Raw genomic sequence first — 19,896 nt, forward strand, 5'->3', positions numbered from 1 at the left:
CCTGCTTCCCTTGCCGGTTGAGTTTCTTCCTTCCCCCCTTTCCCATTTCATAGCATCTGTGTCCTAATAAATATCTCCTCCTTAGAGTTCCTTCTTCTTCCCCACTGACCTTGTTCTTTTTCCTGATTCATTCCCTTTCTCTACTTTATATACTCAAACCTAAAGATTGGATACTCATTTCCTGAACATGTTAATGGGATGGGTTTTTTTAAATTTACTACATTACATGGATGTCTATTAAGTCTCATTAAAACATATGCTGACATAGTAAAATATTCTCAAAACCATTACCGTCAAATATGTATTGACGGTCTGTGGAAAGACAAGTGCTGGCTAATTTTTGGTGATCTAAACAGGGACATAATCTCAAAAACATAACCCAGATACCTGAACTATTTAATATGTGATAGGCAAGGTCAGCATTAGCAACATTTGATCCAACCCAATAATTTGGGAAAGAGATTTAGTTGAATGCACTCTTGCAATAAATATTTACACAACAATGAAAAGACAGAACATTCCAGTGAGAAAATTTGAGATAGTTACACATGTATCACAGAACACATCACATAAATGGTACTGTAGAGAGCAGTTTCATTTGTGAAAGAAAATGCACAAACCATGAAAGTAAAGACCAAATAAGAAGGAAGAAACAAGTATGTGGAGACTATGTGCATCATGATGAAGGTTGATACTTTATATAGATAACTGACTATTAAAGACTTTAAAGTGGTACAATCACATGATCAAAGTTGCAGTTTTAATATATTTTTAAAAGTACTATCATTCTTTTTGAAGAAAAGGCAAATCTAGATTAAAGAAAAGAGATATTATAGTAATCCAGATTAAAGATAGATGTTACAATAACCTAGAGGGGAGATTATAGAAGCCCAATAGGTCTGTATACTAGAAATGGAAATAGAAGATGAATTTGAGACCTATTTAGATGGTGGGAGAGGTCAGCAGCAGCTGTAGATTGAAGCAGATTTGTGTGTATGGAAGTCTAACTAATTTACAGGTTTCTGTAATGCTGATTTGCTGGATGATATTGCCATTGGTGAATACAAGAAGTCTTTTTTATTTTTACTACTGTTTTGAATGACAGACCTCATAAATGCTAGGCTTTACCTCTGTGCTACACCCATTGCCAGGAAGAGAAATAAATTTGAATGGAGGGGAAGAGTAGATTATGTGTTAACTTTGATCTATTAAGTCTGGGGTGTCTGGAAATTTCAAGTGGATTTTTTTTATTATAAATGCTTGGCCAATAGCTCAGGCTTGTTACTAACTAGTGCTTGTAACTTAAACCATTTATATTCATCTATGTGCTGCCCCAAGGCTCATAGCTTTTAACTCTATCCCATTTTTTATGTCTGACTTATTCTCCATCTGGCTGGTGACTCCTCTAATTCTGCTCTTCCTTTGTAAGCAGGTTTGGGGATTTACAAATCCTAAAGCTAGTGGAGATGTAAAAGCTGAAGAGCTGGATGTAGAAATCATCATTATTTGAAACTAGGAAAACATATGAGAATGCCCAATTAAAATAAATGCATATCTTTCATGTGTACTTTTCAAACAGGCCTTTAGGTTCGTCCTTCACTACTTGTTTACCTGTATTTTCACCTGCTCTGGTATGTCATGGCCAAGGCAGAATGTGTCTATTTTGCTTTAGTAAAAAATGAGAAACTCTGTGACAGGAAACATGTCTACCTGTGGTTTCAAATGCCCTGTTCTTATCATCATGCTTACTGACTTAGCCAACAGTGAGCAAGCTTCTCCAGAAGTGGATGTACCTTCCTAGTGTCTTACTTGGTTAAAGCATTCTCACACAACCCACTAACAATAGTGCATCTTCAGGAACATGAGCATGGGGCTAGGTGAAAGGTCTATATGACTTGTCTCTGTCAACTATTAATGATGACTCCACGCTCAATGGCTAGAAGACATGTCAAACTATCATCCTATGACTCTGGAGAACAAAAGTCTGATGTCAGGTTAAATGGGCTAAAATCGAGATCCTAGCATTCTTCCTCTAGAGGCTGCTGGGGAAAGCTGTTCCCTTACTGGTTTTTATCTCACAGAAACCTGCATTCCTCATGGCTGTCTTTCTCCATCTTCAGAGTGCACAGAGTGTAGAATCCTGCCTTTCCTTGCTTCTTTTTGCTTTTCTTGCCCCTCTCCCTCTGATAAGGACCCTTGCCGTCAGAAAGACTCCAAGGAGTAGGGTGATAAGTTTTCTGTCTCAAGATTTTTAATTTAATCTTGTGAAGTTCATTTTCCCACAGAAGGCATCATTGACTGGTGCCAAGGATTATGACTCGGACATCTTTTTCATGCATTATTCAATTAACACACTGGGATTAGCAGCTGACTAGCTCTGACTTGTATACTGCTTATATTCTGCTTATATAAATAATTATTCATATGGTAGCTATTAAGTAACATTTTAAAAGTCAAATAAATAAAAGCATATGGACAACAACAAAAAAGAAATGGTATCAGTTTTCCTTATAAAATATTATTTGTTTCAAAGTAACTGTAAGAATATATGTGTGGTGGTATTCTAATTGTACTGAAATGTGATTTTGATTATATGTTAATAAATAAAGTTGCCCAGGGGTCAGAGCTATTAGAGCCATAGAAAGAGTGTGGCGGTGGTGGCACACGCCTTTAATCCTAGCACTTAGTAGAAGAGCTAGGTAGATCTCTGTGTGTTCAGGGATACAGCCAGCATTGGAGGCATATGTCTTTAAGACCTGGGGGGTTGTACATACAGACAGTGATGAGGCAGTCACGTGTTTGGGTTTACAACCAATGAGAATGCAGAACAAAAAGACTATGAAAAGACATACACACAGGAAGGAAATAGGTCTCTTTCGGAGAGTTAGGATCACTGCAGGAGGAAGGGTGAGATTTTAGCTCTGAGCTCTGACCTCTTGGTTTTCTCTTTTACATTGGTTGTGTTTCTTATTTAATAAGACGGTTGGTTACATCTACATATATATATAATGTAAATTATATGTTATTCACATATATAATATGTGATAATGTAAATTCAATAGCCAGTCAATGAACTAGACATTTATCCTTTTTTTAAAAAATCTTAATATCTAATTCTCCTTCTTTTGAATTTTTACCTTATTTTGATGAATTATCTATTTGCAATCACATGTATTTCTCAAAGACTGGTGAATCCATGTACCTGCCTTAAATTGTGAACATTGAGTCCTCATCTGTGTCCCCTTGTGGTTATATATATATACATATATATATATATATATATACATATATATATATATACATACATATATATATTTATATAGTTACATAGTTGTATAGTTAGTGCCTATATGAAGCCTGGCTGGTCATATACTCAAGCCAATAATGCTAAGTCTTGGTCCAGCAGTAGGAGAGTAGAAACAATCATGGGTTTTCTTTCTTTTTTGACTCTATAACAACCAACTAAACTTTTCGTAGCTTTCCTGGTTCCTCCCCTGTGAGCATCCCCTCATCTCCTGCTTGCTAATAACACTGGTTTTGAGCTCGTTCTTTAATTTTGGAAGTTTTCACTATCTTTCTGATGAACAACTTTCACTTATGTTAGTCATATTTGGCTTCTATCACAGTCAGAAGAGCCTCACAAAAGTAGTATCATACAGATATTATTATTCTCCTATAAGAAGTTTGGTTCCTGAAATCAAATGCTCTACCACTGAGCTATATAGAATATATTGCATGAAAAAAATCTATTTTCAATAATAAATAAAAGAATTTTGGTTTCTAGCAAGTTATTTTCTTCATTAAAGCCATATAATTCATGTTAGGGCTTAACAATTATGAATATTTTCTTTAATATGTGGCATCGTTTGAAAAATATGTGTGGGAGCTCCAGTGGCCCAATCGGTTAGCGTGCGGTACTTATATGAAAAATATGTGTGGATCCAACATATTTAGAAGCCTGTAAAAGCCCTGGAGTTCCCCTTTCCAACTTATGAAGACTGTTTGCATTGGCCTCTTCATGAAGCCGGATAAGAAGCACAGGCATCCCCCACATTGTCATTCTTGAATTGTCTGGGGATATGTTAGAATGCTAAGAGTTTACCTCTATTTAGTAGCTTAATTATTTTCTCTCTGTCTTTAGTGGAAAATCACTTAGTGAAATTGTGGAGATTATTTGTCTGAGTCATATTTTTATGGAAACTGCTTTTCACTTCTATGCATTTTTAGAAGTGTTTTCTTTAAAAAGGATATTCTATTAATATTTATAATTAGATAGCACACAAAACAGATGCTAAATCTTATGTTATAACTTTCTGGGTACAATTACATAAAGAAGATTATATACTTTTCATCAGAATGTTCTCCCCGGGAGCCGAAGAACAAAAGGGCTTTCTCTGTGAACATGCCATTTCTTTTTGGGGGTGGAAGTAAACAGGAAGATGGTGATTAACCACAATTAACCATTTTAGCATGTTAGTGTTGATCCTGAGTGTCATACTTAATGCCTAGTGTAGTATTGAGTAGAACAGCAACTTGGCGCGTTCTTAATTGATTGACTTGGTCTTTTTTTTTTTTTCTTTCTTACTTCTCAGTTAACCTGTTTACATTATTATCCTGGTCCTTCTGTGATGCTGGTGGGTCCATCCTACTTTCAGAGCTTAATGGTGTATCCACGAAGTGGTAGTGTTCAGTATCTACCAAGGGGCAGAGGGTGGGTTTTTGCTGAGATCAGAGGGCAGATGGAATAGAATTTCTTTCCTTTTCTTGAATTAAAACAGTGAACGAATGCAAAATGTATCGTCTAATCTAAACCATATAACCTGCCCAAGAGCTGTTGTTGAAAAGACAAGAAACTGAGTGGCCAAGGAAGAACAGTCTTGAGTATTCCGGCTAGGTTTGAAGTCCTCTGTGATGTGTGAATCCGAGCCTTTCCACTGTATGTCTCTTCCTAAGTGGTTACTTCTATGGTGGGCTCCGAGGATGGAGAGGAGAGCTCTCCAATAACCGTTTGCCCACAGACCGGGTCTCGTGGATGGACCGACCGACCCTGTAGTACTGAGTTCTGCTCTCTCCACTTAGAATGGCAGAGTAAGGAGCCAGCGCTGGGCAGAAAGGAGCGGAAGTTTACTTCCCCCCAAAGACGCTGCGCAAGGGGACGGATAGGTCACGCCCACTAGCGGGTGGCCGCCTCTGGGCTCCAGGCTGGGATGCTGGAGTCCGCTCCCGGTGAGGCGCGGACGTACTTGCCACCGGAGGCTGAGCGGACCAGAGCGCACCCTCCGGGAGCCGCCGGCGCCTCCCCGCGGCCCGGGACACACGTGCCTGGGCCAGGGCCAAGGCCAGTGGCCACTCCGTAGTAAGCGGGGCGGGTGGGAGCGCCTGGCTTCGGGCCGCGGCCGCCGCCCGCCCGCCGGCTCCGGTGGTTGGGCGGAGGAAGCGCGGGACTCCTCCTCCCCGCCGTATTAACATGCACCCAGGGGCGGGTGACCAGCCCAGCCTCGCCGCCCCTGCCCGCTGCTGCGTCCCGGCGCTCAGCCTCCGCGCCAGAGGCGAGCGTTGCGCTCCGGGCGCCGCAATCGCGAGGACGCGGCCTCGCAGACACCTTCCGCCGCCGGCGGGGAGCGGTAGGACCCGCGGTGTGAGCGGCTGCAGCCACCTCGGCGCCCGGCTAGGCTCCTTGCCTTCACCTCGCTGAGAGGCGTCCCCGGGGCCCCGGGGCCCGCTCTGGCCCTCGCTCGTGGGACGGACGGACGGACACAGACAGACCGACGCCACCAGCGAGTCCCGGACTGCGGGCAGCGGCAAGGTAATGCCGGGCTGCACGGCGGGGCTGGGGCGTGCGCGGCGGCGGCGGCGGCGGCGGTGGCGCGCTGGGTGGCTCCTGCTCACCTCCCGCTCCGAGGTCGCGGCTGCCCTAGCATCCTAGGGACTGCGGGGCTGTCTCTGCTGGCCATTGGCCGGCACTCTCAATTCCCTGACTCCTGCCCAGGGTGCACGTCTGGTCCCGGTGGTGACCTCGGGATCCCCGGGGCCAGCGTACCCTTTCCCAGGCATAGGATCCTCAAAGCTCCCTGGGGTGTTCCAGAAGGGACAGATTTTTAACTGAGACTGGGTCCCCTGGAGGGGGAGGGGAGGGGACAAGAACCTAGGTCCCGTGTGTCTAACGTCTCCAGCCAAATTCACACCGGGTTCAGCACCTTGCAGGCAAGGGCTGCTGCTCACTGCAGGAGACTTCAGCATGAGCTCCCGAGTCCTTTGCAAAGCAAGTTGTTGCACTCTTTGTGTGTGTGTGTGTGTGTGTGTGTGTGTGTGTGTGTGTGTGTGTGACAGTGTGACATTTTTGGCATTGGTTGTGAAGAGCGACTCCTTCCCCGTGTGTGGAAGAAGGGGGGAAAAGACAGAGAAAGAGAGACACAAAGACAGTGGCACAGAGAGACGCACACAGAGGACAGGGTCCGGGGGGGGGGGGTCACCGGAGAGTCACTGAGGCCAACTGCCCGCGAATCGCGTGGCCGGCGGTCAGAGCCTGTCTTCAAAGGACCAAATGAGTCGCGCTGGAGCCGGGAGGAGCGAGCGCCTCTCCTTGCTCCAAGCTGGGCCAGATAACAAATTGCACTTTCACAGAGGGGCGGCTGCAGCTGCGGGAGGGACCTTAATGGTTCCGCGTGGCGATGATGAAGACCTTGCATTCAGGACCCGCGGAAGGCAAGCAGTTCCCGACTTCATGATGCCCCCGAGGTCGTGGGAAGGGGCGGCCGTGGCCCGGGTGCCCGCTCCAGAGACACTGAGCGCCTGTGCCAGGCGAGCGCCGTGCTGGCTCAGGATGCCTGCTCACCCCTTGCCTGGCCTGGAGCGCTGCGGAATTTTCTGTCTGAGAAGGGGAGGGCATAGGGACGGGGAAGGAAGGGGTTGCAGGTGGCAAAGCTAGGAGGACCGGGTCTCTGTGGGACGAGAGGTTACCTCTTTTATGGACCAGGAGAGACTCTCTTCACTCCTCTCTAGAAGAGACATGGAGAAACTGATTCTGAGCTCTGCAAGGCAGCGGATCGATCACGCCTCCTGGCCTAGCAAGTGAAGTTACAACAGCATTACAAGATGGATAATAAAAGTCACAATGACAGACAGATCTTTAGCTTTTGTGGTCTTCATGAATGACTTCGTAGAAGGTGGTAATGGGTCATTCTAATATGGATGAGGACATGCTTAGAATTCAGAACCCAGGAAAGGAATTTAGGGCAAATGCAAACAACTTGCAGCCCCCCTCTCTCAGTTTCTCGTTGGTTGGTTTGTTTCTGTTTGTTTTAAATCAGAGGTACTGTCATGAACAGCTTTTTTTTTTTCTTAACAGTTATTTATATCACAATTTCAGTTTCAGGAAACGTCTTGCTATTGGTCCCCATCATTTCGTGTAGCTAGCAATACTGTTTAGTTCAAGTCAGATGGAAATGACAGGCAGGCAAGGGATGATGCAACTGTTCCGGTTCAGACAACACCAGAGGAAAGTTGTCTTTGTTTACGTTGTGTAAAAGGAAATTGAATACATTAAAAAAACAAAACAAAACTGTATAACATGTTCAGAATTTAAGTGCTGGAATTTAAAAGCTACCTTTGGGCCTAGGAAATCCCAACTTTGGAAATGAAGCTGTTAGAAATCTGGTGTCCGTAGATTGCTTCTTCATTTTATTTGGATTTGATGGTTCAGCTTAAAGTTGCTGGGACCACTGCTGTAAGACATTTATTCCAACTTCTAGGTCTAAAATTCTGTGATTTTCTTTTCTTTAAATTGAGTGATTTGCTTAAGAGAACATGTAACTTCCCACGAGAAAACATTTGTAAATGTAGGCTAAGTTTCAAAAACTACATCTGCATTCCTCTTTCTCCGTTATTCTAAGATTCGCTGTTAAATAAAATGTAGACAACATAGGGAGGGAGTGGGAGATGGATGACCAAGACATATTGTATATTTGTATGAAAAAAATAAATGCAGGCAACAAAAATGTTGGCAAAATGAACTAGTTAACAGATGTTTTAAAAGACCACGAAGTACTTTTCTGACAACACTTTGCAAATTATATTCAAGCCGGTGTGTGCTGAGTGGGAATGACACATGCATAAGCTTTCCCTGTGGCGACTCGAATGGTTCACCACCTCTCCTGTCCCCCTCCAGATTCATTTTATTCTAGCAGGACTGAAAACACGATGAATCACTTGAGCAATTATTCAAAGCAAGCGGAAAGAGGACCTCAAAGTATTATGCAGAGAAATACCACAAACCTACATGTTCTGCTTACCAGACTCTGATGTTTTCAATTTCTTACTGAATCCAGACTTAGGGACAGAAACTGTGTGCACCTAGATCTCTTCAGTGTATACCTTTGTTCCAAGTAGCCATCAAGGCTGATATTTCATATAAAATTAACACCACCGAGATGGGAGGTTGTTGGACAACACAGTGGCACCGTGGCTACTGTTTGATAGAGAGATGCACCATCATTTTTTTTCTTTCTTTCAGGAAACTCTTGTCGAAATAGAGTTTTCACTGTTTTTGTTTCACATAATACTTTCTAATGTAGAGGAAAAAGTAAAACCTTTCTATAGTGAAATTTGTGTAATCAACTCAAACTCATATTGTGTCTCTTTAGTGATCATTCTCATCCATTTTTTTCTTGCTGTCGTACGTACGTACGTGACCTATTGAAAATCAGGAGAGAGGTGGCTCATCAGTTAAGAGCACTGACTGATGTTCCAGAGAAACCAAGTTCAATTCCAGAGGAACCGGGTTCAGTTTAAGAGGAACTGGGTTTAACTCCCAGGTCGTCCAGAGTATGATCACGCCGGGATAAAAACAAACAAACAAACAAATAAATAAATAAATAAATAAATAAATGTATGGGAGAAAGGACCATGTGACCACCTGGCTCCCCTCTTTATAAGAGGTCATGTATGATGGCCAGAAGCACCACCTCCTTCAGGCTGTATAGCCCAAGGTCATGGGTGGAGCATATACCTCTACCATTCTAGCCTTTATCAGAGGGGAAAGAATTAGTTTCTACTTAGGGAGGCTTCCAACTGGAGGACTTCACGAAGATTCCATTTCTTTAGAAACTTCACTTTTCCTGATGTAAGGGAATGATGTGGCTGTGAATTATTTTTTTTCTCTTTGCATTGACAGGTTGGTTTTTCCTTAAAATTCACATTAAAATGAGAAGGCTAATTAGGATTTTGAAAACCTCAGTACTGACCTCCCATAATTATAATTCATCCTTATTATATGTTGGCTTGTTGTGTGTTTAAAAATATTAGGGTAAGAGCACCTACAGCTCTTGTAAAGGACTGTAGTTAGTTAACAGCACCCCATTGAGCAGCCCACAATTGTCTCTAACTCCAGATCCATAGACTTCAGTGCCCTCTTCTGGACTCTCTGGGTATGTGCACCTAAGTGCACATATCCACAATTAAAAATATGAATCTTTTTAAAAATTAGATGACTGTTATCATAAGAAGGCATTTTGCTAACACTCTAGAAAGTTTTTGTGCTGCTGAGAACATTGGGGGTTGAAAAACACCCCATGTCTTGGGCTTTCTTTTATTCCTAGAAAATCCTAAGAGCTTTCAGTTTTGTTTTCCAAGAAAAGAATGGTTAGAGTACCCCTTCATGGTTTCAATTCATGGGAGACTTTGCAGCCTGATTATTTTTCAGTGCTGGGGAAGGTTGCTTTTCCTAGATTTTGTCTCTGCCAGTCCAATATTTGTTACTAGGAAGACCTAAAACATTCTCCACAAAAAGAAGGTTTATAAGCAGCCTCCTCACATCCTCTTTAAACAACCACACGGGGCTGGTGGCATGGCATTCAAGACACTTTTCTTCAATCCATATCCATTTAGTTGTGTAGTTTGTACTCATGGCTTCCTTGCCTGCTGCTGTGCGGTGTACAAACTTCCACAGCAAACCGGATTAAGAAGAACAAGAGCCGGGCCGTGGTGGCGCACGCCTTTAATCCAGCACTCGGAGCAGAGCCAGCGATCGCTGTGAGTTCGAGCCAGCTGGCTACAAGTGAGCTCCAGAAAGGCGCAAAACTACACAGAGAAACCCTGTCTCAAAAAAAAAAAAAAAAAAAAAAAAAAAAAAAAAAAAAAAAAAAGAAGAACAAGAAAGTGGGTGTGCAGGTCAGGGAGTCTGAATAGTGAATGGCCATCCTTTGGGTCCCACTGCTCATTACCCGTGATTTCTGAGAAGCTGGTCTTGTACAGAAATGCTGACCCAACTATTTCCCAGCCTTCATTCTCATAGATGGTAGGGCTGAGTGAATGTTTTCATCTTTAAATAACTTAAAATTTCCCTGATATCTATCTATCATCTTCTCCCTCTTACAGAAGTTAATAATACTGGGAAACAAGTGATAACCCAGTTAGGAAAACTGGTGTATACCAGACACTCTATCTGATACTTAGTTCTGACAGAAGCCAGTGTGCCTGGGATGTGACTGCCTGTTTTACATTTGGTTACAAACTAGATAGCAATGCCCTGAATACACAAGGAAAATGTAAACTCACCCTCCTCCCTCTTCCTAGAATTTGCCAGAGATGAAACCATGCATTTCCATATTCGCTTATAACTCGCGTCTGTTGTCACCGACAATTTGTCTGTCTTCTCTTGGTGTTTCTTGTCAGATTCGTAAGCAACTACACAAAGCCAAGCTATGAAGTGTGTCATTTGGAGCTGCCCAACCTTGCCAGGTTTCCTTAGTATTCAACATCGCGATGAGCATGTGGAAGCCATGGTTAAGTGATTGGAAAAGGAGGGATTGCGCTGTGATCGCCTCATCTCCCTGGCCTTGAGTCAGAATCTCAGCACCAAGACTGTTCAGAGACATTTAAAGGGCTCCCTCAGGCGGCTTATGAGAAGGTCTCTCTGGGCACATCTCCAGCTCTGCCGCCTTACTCTGTAGCATGGTTTTAGCTAATTTGAAAACATCTACTAGAGAAACTTTCCTGTTAGTTCTTTTACCTCTGGCAAGTGCTTTTGAGTAGGGGATGGGCAGATTGGTATTAACCCCCCCCCCCCAACCTCAGGATTATCGCCCTTTCCCTGGAGACCCTTTCTATCTTGCTTTCAATTTCAGTGGAAACTCAGTGTGAAGTCTATTTCAGGACTAGAAATTTGCCTGCTGGATATCACCCAGATTTCTTTACAAGAACACATGCTGCAGTTTGTGAGGAAAAATGGCATTTTGATCTTGCCCCAGACTCTGCAGACAACGCCTCTTTGATGGGATTCACCACATGATGAACTAGGAGGAAAGCAGGACGCACTCATCTCCTTCAACGCCATTTCCCCCAGAATGCAGGGCAACCTTCTCATTTCTCCAAGCACGGGTGTGTTTTCCACTTTCATTGTGGAGGGCAGCTGGGGGAATCAGGAAGCCCTGCCATGTTTGGAACTCTGCTGTGTGAACTCCTGGGCAATTCAGAGGGAGCTCCCTTGATTCTGTAGCTTGTGTGAACTGTGATGAGGAGTCTTTTCCCTCTCTTCCTAGGACATGGTTTCTTCTTTCTTACACCCCGACTGCATAGTCATTTAATTAGTGAAGCTCTCCAGCCAGATACAGTTTGATGGCTTTGTAGCCTCTTCACGGTCCTTTTCCAGTTAATAAGGACGTGTGATCTGGTGATGGTATGATTGGATGACAGCCTTCCCCTACAGAACACTGTGCTTCCTGTGACCTCAAGAGCTAAATAGAGCATGCTTATCAATACGATCAATGAACAGCATAGTGCAGGGTACCCAGTAATTGGCCAATGTATACCAGCTGTGTGAACAGTTGAATAATTGAATAAATGAGTGAGTGAGTGCAGAGCTGTGTTCCAGCTGTACAGAGATAGTAACTTTGAAGGGTAGGATGTCTTTGTTTTCTCCTAGCCTGCCTTGCAGGATCAGATTCTGCATTGTTTAGTCCTAGGCTTACTCGGATAGTAACTTTGAGAGAGACAGATGATCCCAGAGTGACCAAAATGTTATCATCATGCTATCTTTTCCAGCTAGGGGCCTGCAGTCTTTTTTTTTATGAAAAAAGGTAAGATTCTAGATCCAATAAAAACTCCCATTTCTCTCCGTCCTCCTTACGCACAGTGAACTTCCCAATAGCTTACCCACTCCATTTCTTTTTTGCCTCACCTTTCAAATCTCCTTTCCCGCCACCCCCCTTGGAGAACCTGCTCTGCCTGTGCCTCATTTTAATGTGTGATTTTCTGTTCCTGTTCCTGTCAGCCTCCTGGAGACCAGAAGCTCAGGAGATAACAGAGACAGTGGCTAGTGTAAGGTTTGCATATGGAAGGGAAGTCAAGGTTCATTGGAAGCTGCCCTCATCAGATGTCAAGATGGATGACGCAAACTGGGGTCGCCTCAGTTGGGGAAGTGCCTCCATTCAATTGACCTTCAGGCAAATCTTTGTGGCACTTCCTCGATGGTTACACGGTGGTGGTGTCACTCCTGGGCAGGTGGTCCTGGGAGTTAGGAGGAATGTGGTTGAATGTGAGCTGAGAAGCAAGTCTCCTGTATGGTCGATCTCTGGTTCAGTTCCTGCCTCCAGGATTCCTACTTGAGTTCCTGCCCCGACTTCCCTCAGTGATGGAGCATGACATGGAACTATAAGGCAGATAAACTCTTTTGTAACATGAATAACTAAATGGTCTTTTTTTTGTGGGGGGGGTTCGAGACAGGGTTTCTCTGTGTAGTTTTGGTGCCCTGTCCTGGATCTCACTCTGTAGACCAGGCTGGCCTCGAAATCCAGAGATCCACCTGGCTCTGCCTCCCAAGTTCTGGGATTAAAGGCGTGCGCCACCACCGCCTGGCTTGCTAAATGGTCTTATAAATAAAAAACCTGGAGCCAGGTATTGGGGTAAAAACTTGAGAGATCAGAGGAATAGGAAAAGCCACAGCCAACCTCACCTTACAGATACCTCAGTCTCCAAAGAGCTACCTACTTCCTGTATAACCACACCTATATGCCTTTCTGTTCTGTTCTCTCACTGGCTCTCTCAGCCCAGCTACATCACTTCTTCCTGCCCAGCCCTGTCACTTCCTGTCTATCTGTATACAGACCTCCAGACCTCTATGGTTAGTGCTGGGATTAAAGGCATGTGTCACCATGCCTGACTCTGTTCCCAGTGTGGCCTTGAACTCACAGAGATCCAGATGGATCTCTGCCTCTCGAGTGATAGGATTAAAGGCATGTACTACCATTGCCTGACTACTATGTTCAATATGGTGGCGAGCTTTTTCCTTTGGTCCTCAGATAAGTTTTATCAGGGTGCACAATATTTTGGGGGACACAATATATCACCACACTCTTTCCTCCCCAAGATGTTTCTTCTGATAGTGTTTGGTCACAGCAACAGAAAGCAAACCAGCATGGGGATAGAAAGAATGAAAATCATATCACAGAGTGAGAGACAAATGTAGTGCTTCAGCTGACTTTCTTCAGGCTGAATGTTACGTAGGCACTCAGCACAAACTGTGATGCTCCCTTTATGGATCGTTTTTTAATCTAACTTCTCAAACTTAGTGGCAGTGTAGCCTTCTAAGTATTTATCCAATAAATTTTGTTTTGTTTTGTTTTGTTTCTTCGAGACATGGCTTCTCTGTGTAACTTTGGTGCCTGTCCTGGATTTTGCTCTGTAGACCAGGCTGGCCTCGAAATCCCAAAGATCCACCTGGCTCTGCCTCCCGAGTGCTGGGATTAAAGGCACACATTTTTATTTATTTATTTTACCAGACATAAGAGTTTGTTCCTCCCCAGCTGCTACTTCTGGAGTATTTGAAAGCCGTGGAGAGACAGACTAGCTTCCTAGGTCCGCTGACAGGCCAACTGTAAACTGTTGTAGATGTCAGGTCCACAGTTTAGCCTTCATTGTTCCATAAGGAATGATGAGGGTCAGTGTGGGCATGACCTGTGTTTGTATAGCTGATCTTATCAACTAGAATAGCTAAATTTACATGCATATGTCAGTGACTTAAAGTAGATGATTAGAGTCCTCCAAGATCCGCACAATAGCTATCAGATATTTGGTAATTATATATTGTTTCTAATAATGAGGAAATCAAAATATATGTTGTATCTCTTGGGTACTTAGTACAATGGAGAATACAGAAGTGAAAGATGTATTTCAAAATCATGGAACAGCATAAAATGCGATCAAGAATATAAGATTAAAACACGGAAAATATTGTGAGGCTGAAGTAGGAGGATTGCTGTGAATTCAAGGTCAGTCTTGACAATATAGTGGATTTCAGCTAACCTGGGCTATATAGAGTGAGAACCTGTCACAAAAACAAACAAAAAAGATGTAGGGAATAATTAGTAATAGTATATTGGGTTATAGAATAAAACCAACTGTTCAAATATAAGGGACCACCAATCATATTTATTGTATTTACTTTAAACACCAGTGTATGTGTGGGACTTATCAAAGAATCAAAGTATTATGGGTTACTTCCTAAGGAAGAAAATCTTAAACAGAAGCTTCATGGATTGGTAAGAATTAAGTCAAAGGAAGCAGTACTTGCAGACTCAGTAAGATGTCTACATTATTGTGGCAATGCTTGTTCCTGGTCTGGGGGACATTTGATCCTTGTACCGATGAACTTGATTCTGGAGGATGGTGACTTTACTGATAGAGACCTACCATAGAGGGATGAATGCTTGTACAGGAATGTTTAGACTTTCCAGGAGCCACTCAACTATTCCAAATAGACAATGCTTGAAAGATGGGGTCACTTGATAGTAGACAAGCCATCTCCTAGAACTAGACCAATGTCTTAGGGACACTTTTTGAATGATGGATGAGTCTAGGGAGGTAGGTCTGTGAGAAAATGTAATTTTTTTCTAGTAATATTTGACTATTTTCTCTTATGTCTGAGTCATACTGTTTTCAGTTCCATATTACTAAAATTATAATTAAGTACTTTGATGTCATCTAAAAATTAAATAACATTGTAATAAATGCCTTATGCCTACCACCCAGATTATGAAGTAGCTCATTTATACAGTGTTGTGTGTGCTGGTGATATTTTCCAAATATATCTCCCCTCACTGGTACTCTGTAGGCCATATTGTGTCCTTGCCTTTCCCTTGTGTCCTGTGTGCTTTACCGTGTACACATACATATCCAAACAACATAGTCTGGATTTTAGGATCCATAAAAATAATGTCATGCTCTTTGTATTCCTCAGTTCTCTTTTCTTGCCCAGAAATGTGTTATGTCCAGGTTCAGTTTGTGTGTTTTTACTGTTCCATAACATTCTGGTCAATAGCTACATCATGATTAATATGCTAATCTTTTCTTGATGGGAGTTTATGCTGCTTCCAGACAAGGCTGCTCTTAACATTCTGGTGCTGTTAGCTTATGCTAACAAAGGAGAGGTCCTCAGGAGAGCAGTTTCAAGAGGAGGGCATCATACCTGCACACTTGGCAGATGATGTCTGATTACCTGGTAGCATCTCATCATTTATATTCCAACCAACAATCCTTAGGAGGTCCTTTTGTCCCACATCCTTGCCAACATTTGGTGATGCATTTGTATTTTGCTCATCTTGTGAATGTGAGATAGTATCTCATTGTATCATGAATTTGTTCCCGGAGACTGCTAGGAATGTTGGCCAGTTTTTCTTTCTTATTGACATTTTGGCTTGGTTGGGGGATGGTTCCTTTTTTTCACACATAATATCTACTCTCTCACTGTTGTTGATTTAAACTCATTGATTTAGATATTCTGGTTGCCAGATGTTTTCTCTCTCAGTATTGTGAATTTCAGCAGCCTTCACTCAGCTAGTGGCTTGGTTTTGTTTTTTTTATTTTTTTTTTTTATTTTGATGGTGTCTTGTGGTACAATGTTTCTTTAAGTTTTACACGATGTGTTTCATCATTCCTTGCTGTGGGTCACTTAGGGAAGCTTCTCAGAGTCTGAAGTAAGGAGGAAGCTCTCCTTTCCCCTCTCCCAACCACTGGAGCTGTGCTTTCCCATTGAGTACTTCCAGATTTCAACCTGTGCGGTTACTCTAGAAAGCCTTTGACTATACATCCCACGTGAACGAGGTGTAACCTTGTCTTGCTCTTAATTTATTCCTCATTTAGTTGGAGTGAGATTATTGGATTTTTTTTATGAATTCTGATGTAGTCAAACATCAAGACTTCATTTTATGCCTGGAATGTACAGAAGCTTCTAAGCAAGATTTCTTGCTCCTAAAGTCTCTTTGCTGTTCTTTTCTCCCTCCCTTCCTCTTTCCTTCCCCTTTTCTCCCTCCCTCTGTTTCACTCTTCCTTCCTTCCTCTTTTCTGCCATACCTGTGATGTAGGGTTTCACAATGTATCCCAGGCTGGCTCCAGCCTCACAACCAAGTCCTGGGATCACAGGCTGACATCAGCAGACCTTGCAAGATTCATTTTTTTTCTGAAGTCTTCATGAGACTCCAGGAACACAGAAAAGCACATTCATTCTTACTCCTCACTCATCTATCCCAGCTCCAAGCATGTGCTGTGCATGGAGTGCCTTCAAATGTATCAGTGGAACATGGGCAGTGGGGCATACTGGGGTGGCTTTGTTACTTAACCCCACTTCTTAATTAGTCCTTTGTATTAAATGTCTCCACAGTGACACCCTGCTGGCTAAGACTTTGCCATTGGCCATTGTCTTCCTTATTTTGTTCTGTGCTCTTCATATATTTTTTTCTTCCTGTTTGACAAACGATGGCACCTGATTCCCCCAGACCATGCCAAGGGGAGTTAGAATTGAATCTCTCTCTCTTTGCCCATTCTTCTATGTGGATTACATGGCCATGAGCAAATGTTTCTTTTAAAATGCTTATTTTAGAGCCCAGACAAATATTACATCTCATATGAAACATTTATGGCCCTTACAGCTGAGGACTAACTCTCTTCTTAATTCCATTAGTATTTAACTGGATCATTTATTTTATGACTTACATATGTGAATACACTGGATGTTAAGCTCCCTCCGTGATAAATTAATTTAGGTATTTTTGCATCTCTCTTAGGCCTGAGCCCACTATCTAACAGAGTGAGTTTAGTGGGTAACAGCTGCTTTCTTGATGATTGGTAATCAGTTATTGGAGATGACATGGGCTAAGTGGGAATTTGGACTCTGGAGTTATTGGAAATAAATAGGAACATGACTGGAATATACTAGGATTTGAAATAGTGAACATGTTTGGAGTAACTAAGCTATACTTGGTTGTAATATTTAAGATGATTGAGTATCTCCTATAAGTAAGGAAGAATTAGACCCCAGTTTCTGAAATGATAAAATTTGAGATGTTCATTAGAGGCAGGTCAGCAGATTCTTGGCACAAGCCACTGTTTCTGCGTCTGCTTGTGGAAAATGCCACATCTCTGTACGAGCATGATTCACTATGCTGGTCCCTTTAACAACAGGATTTTGTGCAAGCTAATTTCATTGAGCCCAGTTTTCTCATCTGAAAAATGAGGATCATTAAACTTAGATTCAATGTATTTGAAAGGATTAAATAAGCCAACCTGTAGAAAGTATCTAGTTCAAAGCTGGACCCATGGTGAGCAATTAAAACATGTTCTTAATGGTATATTTTATTCACAGGCACTAACTTGCTAGCCATCTTTCTGCATCAAAGTGATAATGAGTAAAGAACTTAAAAATGACTGGTCCAGTTGTGAAATGCCTTTCTTCTCCTACTAGAAGCCTGCTAAAAACACCTGGATCTGACTATTCCACACTCCTTTATTAGCCAATGACTGCAACCATGACTTGGTGGGCAATTCAGTAAGAGCTAGTGTTCACTGAGCATCATGGTCTCTGTACTTAGTCAGGTTGTTGGTTTCCTGTGTCCCTTGCTGGCTGTAGGTGCTGAATCCACAGGGCAGTGCCCACAGCCCCAAGCCTATCTGACATTGGACCATCTGATGTGAGGAGATGACAATGCAAGTCAGATGTCACTTTCTCCCTAAGGAAGATTTAACTTTGTTACTGAGAAGATAGTCTCAGAGAAAGGTTCTGTGCATCTGGAGCAACACTCAAAGTGTAAATTCTAATTCCTTCTATTAGAGTGTGTATTTCCTAAGGTGAGATGAGATATGGGGAATGGAGAGAACTAGAAGGAGGGGGCCATTGTGTCTTGATTTCTATGGAGGAGATTGTCCTGTTTGACACGTAGTTCCTGGATGGGTAGAAGGCACCATGCTCTGATTGCCTTCGCTTGCTCAGCCAGACAGGATTGTCTACTACCCCCACGTCCCCCATGGTCCCATGCTCAATCAGCTCAGTTTCTCTTCTTAGAGACAGAGCTCTATAGCTCAAACTATCCAACAAGGCAAGTAAGAACTTGCCATGGATTGTATAGAGGGAAAACCTACTGCTTTTATTTCTGGCAAAGAAAACATTATAGGAAGCTATATTTATTTGGGACATCATTGTTGTAGTAACCCATACACTAAATATTTGTTGCTTACATTTAGAATCTCATAGAATTAAAAAAAAAGTTTCTTGTGTATTTATTATTCCAGAGATCCTGTTAGGGCAGAGATGTTGGCATTCACAGAGTAGCTTGCATTCTCTGTAGAGGTCAGATGGGTGTAACACTAAAGGGTTGTTTCCATCATGCATTGATAAGCTGAAGAGTTTATTCACTTTTAATTTTTTTATTTTTCAGATTATCATGTAATTATAACCTTTTTTCCCTTCCCATTCCCCGCCCCCCAAATCCTTCCATACAGCTCTCCTTGCTCTCTTTTAAATTCATGGTCTCTTTTTTCATTAATTGTTGTCATATATATATGACATGCAAGCATACTCCTAAATATAAGAGTACAGACCACTCAGTCTGAATTATATCACTCCTATGTATGTTTTCAGGACTGACTATTTGTTATTGGAGACCTAGTAGGTGTGCTTATCCCTGGGGAAGACTGTTTCAACTGCTCTCAGTGTTTATTAGTTACTTGTAGCTATTTGTGTAGGTTTGAGGCCTCCTGGGCTTTCCGACATCTGTGCTCACATGTCTATTGCCCTCATTCAGCACATGGGCAGGCAATCATATCAACTGCAGCTACTTGATGGGTATAGCTTGTGCCCTTCCCAGGAGACACAGTCTCACAGAAAACTCCCCATCCTCTGGCTCTTACAGTCTCTCCATCCCCTCTTCTTCAGTGACCCCTGACCCTTAGGTACAGGAGTTGTATTGTAGATGCATCCCTTGGGACTGTGCTTCACAACTCTGCATTTTGATTGGTTGTAGTTTGCTTTAATGGTTTCCATCTGTGGCAAAGAGGAGTTTCTGTGGTTGGTGATTCAGTCTCTCTCAGAGAGCTGTTAATTACCACCAAGGTGTGTGTGTGTGTGTGTGTGTGTGTGTGTGTGTGTGTGTGTGTGTATACATATTATATATTTATATATGTGTGTGTGTGTGTGTGTGTGCCACCACTGTACCAGCAGTGTTCTTGTGTCGTGCTGGTCATCATTGTGTTACATGGGCACCATAGATACATAGGACTGTGGGTTGCTTCCCTCCTTTGGAGGATTACATGGTTTCTTCTGTTTCCATGAAAGCTAGTTCTCACGGTTGAAGCTTTCAGGTCAGTTCCATCCCAGAGCCCTTTGGGCACTGTGCCTGAAGTGCTTTGTATCTTCAGAAATAGGGACTTGCTTTCTGCTTCTGTAGGGCAACCAAGTGCAATATCAGCAGCCTACAATGTTTTGGGAAACACTGGAAAACCCTGACCAACGACTCAGAAGAGGGCTTCTCATGCCTGGTATTGAGATTTTGTTAGGCGGTCTATGGCTCTTAGAGGTAGCATTGCCAGCCTAGATGGGAATTTCCATTTAAAATATGTACATTTATTTACACA

General features: G+C 42.6%; 1 protein-coding gene across 1 annotated transcript in view; it reads left to right on the forward strand.

The window, feature by feature from the left end:
• Positions 1-5,201: 5,201 nt before the first annotated feature.
• Dlgap1 (DLG associated protein 1) overlaps positions 5,202-19,896 on the forward strand; it is an 833,520-nt gene continuing 818,825 nt past the window's right edge. The window contains 1 exon segment of the mRNA XM_028874057.2: positions 5,202-5,806. The gene's annotated coding sequence lies outside the window, so the exon portion shown is untranslated.

This window comes from Peromyscus leucopus, chromosome 13, assembly GCF_004664715.2.
Source record: "Peromyscus leucopus breed LL Stock chromosome 13, UCI_PerLeu_2.1, whole genome shotgun sequence".
Lineage (NCBI taxonomy): Eukaryota > Metazoa > Chordata > Mammalia > Rodentia > Cricetidae > Peromyscus > Peromyscus leucopus.